This window comes from Cebus imitator, unplaced genomic scaffold (genome assembly GCF_001604975.1).
Source record: "Cebus imitator isolate Cc_AM_T3 unplaced genomic scaffold, Cebus_imitator-1.0 Scaffold473, whole genome shotgun sequence".
Lineage (NCBI taxonomy): Eukaryota > Metazoa > Chordata > Mammalia > Primates > Cebidae > Cebus > Cebus imitator.
Window position 1 is genome coordinate 992,939 of NW_016107788.1, and position 6,607 is coordinate 999,545.

Sequence of the window (6,607 nt, forward strand, 5' to 3'; positions counted from 1 at the left end):
AAAAAAAAAAAAAAAAAAAAAAAGAGTGAAACAGGAATAATAAAGCATGGTCACAAGAGAATAGAAAATTCCAGGCAGCAGTTTCACATGAATAGCAAAAGGAAATTGTTGAAATAGTTGCTGCAGGTAGAGGCTGATAAGACTCTGGAAAACCCTAGGTGTGGACCAAGCTGGCTAAGACCCAATGGAGCCAACGAGGCCCTACATCTGACATAGGTCTCACCCAGGACCTCGTTACATTTCATTAACACATACCCACTAGCGCCAGGACAATTCAGGAACATCCATATTTGGTGTAAAACTGGGTGGCACCACAGTTCTGAAAAATCTCCTTTATTGGCCAGCTGAGGTGGCTCAGGCCTGTAATTCCAGCACTTTGGGAGGCTGAGACGGGCGGATCACCTGAGGTCAGGAGTCAAGACCAGCCTGACCAACAGGGTGAAACCCCATCTCTACTAAACATACAAAAATTAGCCAGGTGTGGTGGCCAGTGTCTGTAATCCCAAGTTTGGGCAATCCCAGCTACTCAGGAGGCAGAGGCAGGAGAATCACTTGAACCTGCGCCACGGAGGTTGCAGTGAGCTGAGATCATGCCAATGTACTCCGGCCTGGGTAACAAGAGCAAAACTCCGTCTCAAAAAGAAAAACAAAATCTCCTTTTTTGTAGGAATCTTCATGAAGATTCCACTCCTTGATTAAAGAAACCAGAATAAAGATTCCACTCCTTGATTAAAGGCAGCAGCCCCAATCCCCCTGCACAAGACTCTTTTTTTCTTCCTTAGTGGCGTGAAAACGGAAGGACTCTCTTGAGTCCACCCACACTCCACTTTGTTGAGTGTGTACTTTTCACTTTGCAATACCTCTTTGTACTTTCAGTATGTTCCCACCCCATCTGTCCTTGAGTTCCTTCCCGAAATGGTGTCAAGAGCTTGGACAGTGACTGGAAGTCCCACACGAGCGTTTCGGGACTTCCCCTTGCCCACCAGTATCAAGAGTGCTGACCTTGTTGCCCTGCTCTTATGACTAAATGAGGTAAAAGCATAAACAGGGTGGGTTTCAAATGAGGGGCCGGATATGGTGGAACTATATTTATACTCTCCTTTTTCTTCTGAGATAAGATCTCACTCTGTTGCCCAGGCTGGAGTGCAGTGGTGCCACCCTGGCTCACTGCAGCCTTGACCTCCAGGGCTCCGGTGATCCTCCCACCTCAACCTTGAGAGTATCTGGAACTGCAGGCATGAGCCACCACACCTAGCTAAGTTTCTGTATTTTTGGTAGAGATGGGGTTTTGTCATGTTGCCTAGGCTGTTCTTGAGCTCATGGACTCAAGTCACCTGCCCACCTTGGCCTCCCACACGGCTGGAATTACAGGCATGAGCCACGGCATCCAGCCTATATTGCCTCTTGTGGATGTTAAAGCTGTTTGTAACTTTCCACTCTTAGAAAAGCGCAAGAGCCCTGAAATAGGCTGAAGAGGAGTTACAACCCTTCCGGGGCAAGTCACACTGCACTCAGGCTCAGCTGAGCTACTGGTAAAATAGAAGAAATTGTTCTTTCTTTTTTTTCTTCTTTTTTTCAGAACAGAAATCTTTTTTTTTTTTTTCTTTTTGAGTTTTGCCCTTGTCACCTAGGCTGGAGTGCAATGGCACAATCTTGGGTCACTGCAATCTCCGCCTCCTGGGTTCAAGTGATTCTCCTGCCTCAGCCTCCTGAGTAGCTGGGATCACAGGTGCACACCACCAGGCCCAGCTAATTTTTGTATTTTTAGTAGAGACAGGGTTTCACAATGTTGGCCTGGCTGGTTTGATCTCCTGACCTCAGGTGATCCACCTGCCTTGGCCTCCCAAAGTTCAGGGATTACAGGTGTGAACCACTGCACCTGGCCTCGTTCTTATTTCTTACAAAGGGGATGACGATTCCAGAAGTGCAGTGCCCGGCATACATTAGCATACATACTACGAAGCAATACATAATAAGCATACATAACACAAAACTTCACTTCTGTTGTCTGAACATAGTTGTGGGCTACGGTTCTCATTTGTAAGTAATATTCTCTAATTTTTTTTGGTGATAGTTTTATTGAGATTTGGTTCACCTACCATAGAATTCCCCATGTTAAAGTACAATTTAATGGTTTTTAGCATGTTCGCAGGGTTGGGCAACTGCCACCATAACCAATTTTAGAACATTTTTGTCACTCCACAAAGAAACCCCATTCCCATGAGCAGATATACCCAATTCTCCCACCCTTTTTTATTCAGCTTGAGGCAGCCACTAATCTATATCTGGCTGAGTGAGGTAGCTCATGCCTGTAATCCCAGCACTTTGGGAGGCCAACGCTGGAGGATTGTTTAAGCCCAGGAGTTTGAGACCAGTCTGGACAACATAGGGAGACCCTCCCCACCCCCATCTCTACAAAAAATTAAAAACTAATTCATGCATGGTATTGCATGCCTATAGTCCCAGCTATTCAGGAGGCTGAGATGGGAGGATCACTTGTGCCCGGGAGGTTGAGATTGCAGTGCACCGTGATGGCACCATGGTGACAAAGCCACTGCACTCTAGCCTGGGTGACAAAGCAAGACTCTGTTGCCCAGGCTGGAGTGCAGTGGCATGATCTCAGCTCACTGCAACCTCCACCTCCTGGGTTCAAGCGATTCTTTTGCCTCAGCCTCCCAAGTAGCTGGGATTACAGGCGTGTGCCACCACGCCCAGCAAATTTTTTGTATTTTCAGTAGAGACGGGGTTTCACCATGTTAGCCAGGATGGTTTTGATCTCCTGACCTCAGGTGACCCACCCACCTAGGCCTCCCAAAGTGCTGGGATTACAGGTGTGAACCACCGCACCAGGCTGCTAGACCACCTTTTACTTACCCATTCATCAGTCAATGGACAGGCGGGATATTTCTATTCTTGGCTGCAATGCTGCTATGAACATTCATGTACAAGTTTTTGTGTAGACACATGTGCTCATTTGAGCTTGGAGTGGGGATGCTGGGTCATGCAAGAACTGTGTTTAACTTTTTGTTTTGTTTTGTTTTGTTTTGAGACAAGGTCTCACTCTGTCACCCAGGCTGGAGTGGGGTGGCATGGTCACAGATCACTGCAGTCTCGACCTCCTGGGCTCAAGCGATCCTCCCACCTCAGTCTCTGGAGTAGCTGGGTCTACAGTGTGCACTAGCAGGCCCGGCTAATTCTTTTGTAGAGACAGAGACTGACTGTGTTGCTCAGGCTGGTCTGGAACTCCCGGGCTCAGGCAATCCTCCCACCTCAGCCTGCCAACGTGCTGGGATGCCATTCATGAGCCAACATGCCCGGCCTGTATTTAACCTTTTGAGTCGGCTGGGCACAGGGGCTCACACCTGTAATCCCAGCATACTGGGAAGCTGAGAAGGGTGGATCATCTGATGTCAGGAGTTCGAGACCAGTATGGCCAATGTGGTGAAACCCCGTCTCTATTAAAAATACAAAAAAAATTAGCCAGGCATGGTTGTGTGATGTAGTTCCAGCTACATGGGAGGCTGAGGCAGGAGAATTACTTGAACCCAGGAGGTGGAGGTTGCAGTGAGCGGAGATCATGCCACTGCACTCCACCTTGGGCAACAGAGAAAGACTCTGTCTCAGAAAAAAAACAAAGATAAAAAATTTTGAAGCTGGGCGTGGTGGCTCATGCCTGTAATCCCAGCACTTTGGGAGGCCAATGCTGGCAGATCATCTGAGGTCAGAAGTTCAAGACCAGTCTGACCAACATGGAGAAAATCCATCTCTACTACAAATACAAAATTAGCCAGGTGTGGTGGTGCGTGCCTGTAATCCCAGCCTACTCAGGAGGCTGAGGCAGGAGAATGGATTGAACCCGGGAGGCGGAGGTTGCAGTGAGCAGAGATTGAGCCATTACACTCCAGCCTAGGGAACAAGAGCAAAACTCTGTCTCAAAAAAAATTTTTTTTTTTAATAACTACCAGACTGCGAGACTGCGTGCATTATCCCCACTACCAGGGCTTCAGTTTCTCCGCATCCACACCAACATTTGTTATCTGTCTTTTTTCCCTATTTCTCCTCCTCCTCCTTTTCGTTTTCTTTCTTCGTTCTCTTTCGTCTCCTCTCCTTCCTTCCCTCCTTCCTTCTTTCCTTTCTTCCATCTTTCTTTCTTCTCCTCCTTCTCCTCTCCTTCCTTCCTTCCCTTTCCTGCCTCCCTCCCTCCTTCTCTTCCTCTCCCTCTCTTTCTCTCTTTCTTTTTGTCACAAAGTCTCGCTCTGTCACCCAGGCTGGAGTGCAATGGCACATTCTCGGCTCACTGCAACCTCTGCCTCCCAGGCTCAAGCAACTCTGCCTTAGCCTCCCGAGTAGCTGGGACTACAGGCATGTACTACCATGCCCAGCTAATTTTTTGTATTTTTAGTAGAAACGGGGTTTCACCATGTTAGCCAGGTTGGTCTTGATCTCCTGACCTCATGATCCGCCCGCCTCGGCCTCCCAAAGTGCTGGGACTATAGGTGTGAGCCACCATGCCCAGTCCTTTCTGCCTCCCTCCCTCCCTTCCTTCCTTTATTTTTTTGAGACAGAGTATCACTTTCTCACCCAGCCTAGAGTGCAGTGGTGCAATCTTGGCTCACTGAAGCCTTGGCCTTGCTGGCTCAAGAGATCCTCCCACTTCAGCGCTGCCCCCCCACCCCTACCCCAAGCAACTGGGACTATGGGTGCACACCACCATGCCTGGCTAATTTTTGTATTTTTAGTAGAGATAGGTTTTTGCCATGTTGGCTGGCTGGTCTTGAACTCCTGACTTCAAGTGATCTGCCTGCTTCAGTCTCCCAAAGGGCTGGGATTACAGGCGTGAGCCCCCGTGCCTGGCCTATATTTGTAATTTTATGCCAAGGATATTAGGCTGAAATCTGGTAAATGACAGCATCTACTGCTATTAGATTTGTCCAAAAGTAATTGCAATTTTTCCCATTAAAATTAATGTGAGGGTTGGGCACAGTGGCTCACGCTTGTAATCTCAACACTTTGGGAGGCCAAGGTGGGCAGATCACCTGAGGTTAAGAGTTCAAGACCAGCGTGGCCAACATGGCAAAACCACGTCTCTACTAAAAATACAAAAATTGGCAGGAGAATTGCTTGAACCTGGGAAGACAAGGTTGCAGTGAGCTAAGATCACTGCCACTGCCCTCCAGCCTGGACAGCAAAGCAAGACTCCACTTAAAAAAAAAAACAACACTAATGCAAGACCACGGGAGGGTGCAACATAAGATCATGGAGGAAACGTGGGTCCGAATTAGAGGCCCTGTGGGGTCAGATGTGGCCCACAGTGGCTGAGTCACCCAAAGACATTGCGCTTGGACACACAAAAGGACTACATTTCCCAGTCGTCCTTGCAGCCAGGAGCAACCACGTGACAGATTCCCGCCAATGGAACAGGAACAAAAGTAATCCTGGCAAAGACAATGCAAGGCATCTGGGCAGATTACTTCGTGTCTGGAGCTTCAAAAACCAGGTTCAGTTGCCTTCCAAGTGCACCTGGGCTGCCTCCTCTTAACCCCCACCTACACCGCAGCACCTCCTCAACCCCGTAAAGTGGGCGATAATTCCTTTCTTACCAGGTTATTTTAGTAAATAAAATGACGGGTTTAAAAATCTCGCAATGCTTTACCTAATGACATCCTGAGGCTTCAGGAAAGATTGTGTTGGGCGATTCTGGAGATGGTGCTCCTCTGATGGTGGAGGCCGACCTGGTCACAACCCCCTGAGAGATAAGATGGGGGAGATCCAGGTCCCATTGGCAGGGCCATGTTCAGCAGGCGATCTCCTAGTAAGCCCGGGCAGGGGAGTCAAGGAGGAAGCTCTGTTCTGCTCCTTTTCCTCTAGGATGCAGAAAGCGAGCAAGTCGGCATTCCAGGCGGTGGGAACCGCTAGGGCGGAAGCAGGGAAGCTGGAAAGAGCCTGGTGTTCCAGGAGTCCAGCTCTAGAAATAGGGGTGGCGGCTGGGGAATCTTGGCTGGAAAAACAGGCCCACAGCACCACCGTGTGGCCAAGTGGGAATTTGCAGGCGCGGCCTCTCAAAAACTGGGGGCGCTTGGGTGGAGTTGGATGAGGTGCTGCGGCCGGAAAGAGTAGGGGGCGAGTTGAAGGGCCCTAAATCGAGTGCTCTGACTGAGAAAACAAAGCGGGGGGTGGTAAGAGTTATCAGAGACACAGTCAGCTGTTTCAGGAAAATCCCCCAGAGCAAGGAATGCACAAAGTGAGCCTTTACCATTACTTATGTATGTATTTATTTCTACTGATACAGTGTGTCTCACTCTGTCCTCCCGGATGGAGGGCAGAGTGTCATGCTCCGGGCTCACTGCAGCCTCAGCCTCCTGGGCTCAAGTGATCCTCCTGCCTCACCTTCCCGAGTAGCTGGGGCTACAGGAGTGTGCCACTTCGCCCAATTAAAAAAATTTTTTTTGTACAGAGAGTGTCTCCCTTTGTTGCCCAGACTGGTCTCCAACTCCCAGGCTCAAGCGATCCTCCTGTCTCAGCCTCCCAAACGGCTAGGATGACACCCCCAGCCTCCCAAACGCACCCCCACTTCACCTAGCCTTTTCTTTCCTTTTTTTTTTTTTTT

General features: G+C 49.0%; 1 protein-coding gene across 1 annotated transcript in view; it reads right to left on the bottom strand.

Annotated features, from left to right (window-relative positions):
* NR1H2 (nuclear receptor subfamily 1 group H member 2) overlaps positions 1 to 5,986 on the bottom strand; it is a 14,993-nt gene extending 9,007 nt beyond the window's left edge. Inside the window, exon 1 of the mRNA XM_037732847.1 lies at positions 5,654 to 5,986. The gene's annotated coding sequence lies outside the window, so the exon portion shown is untranslated. The remainder of the gene's footprint in view (positions 1 to 5,653) is intronic.
* Between the last annotated feature and the right edge of the window lie 621 nt (positions 5,987 to 6,607).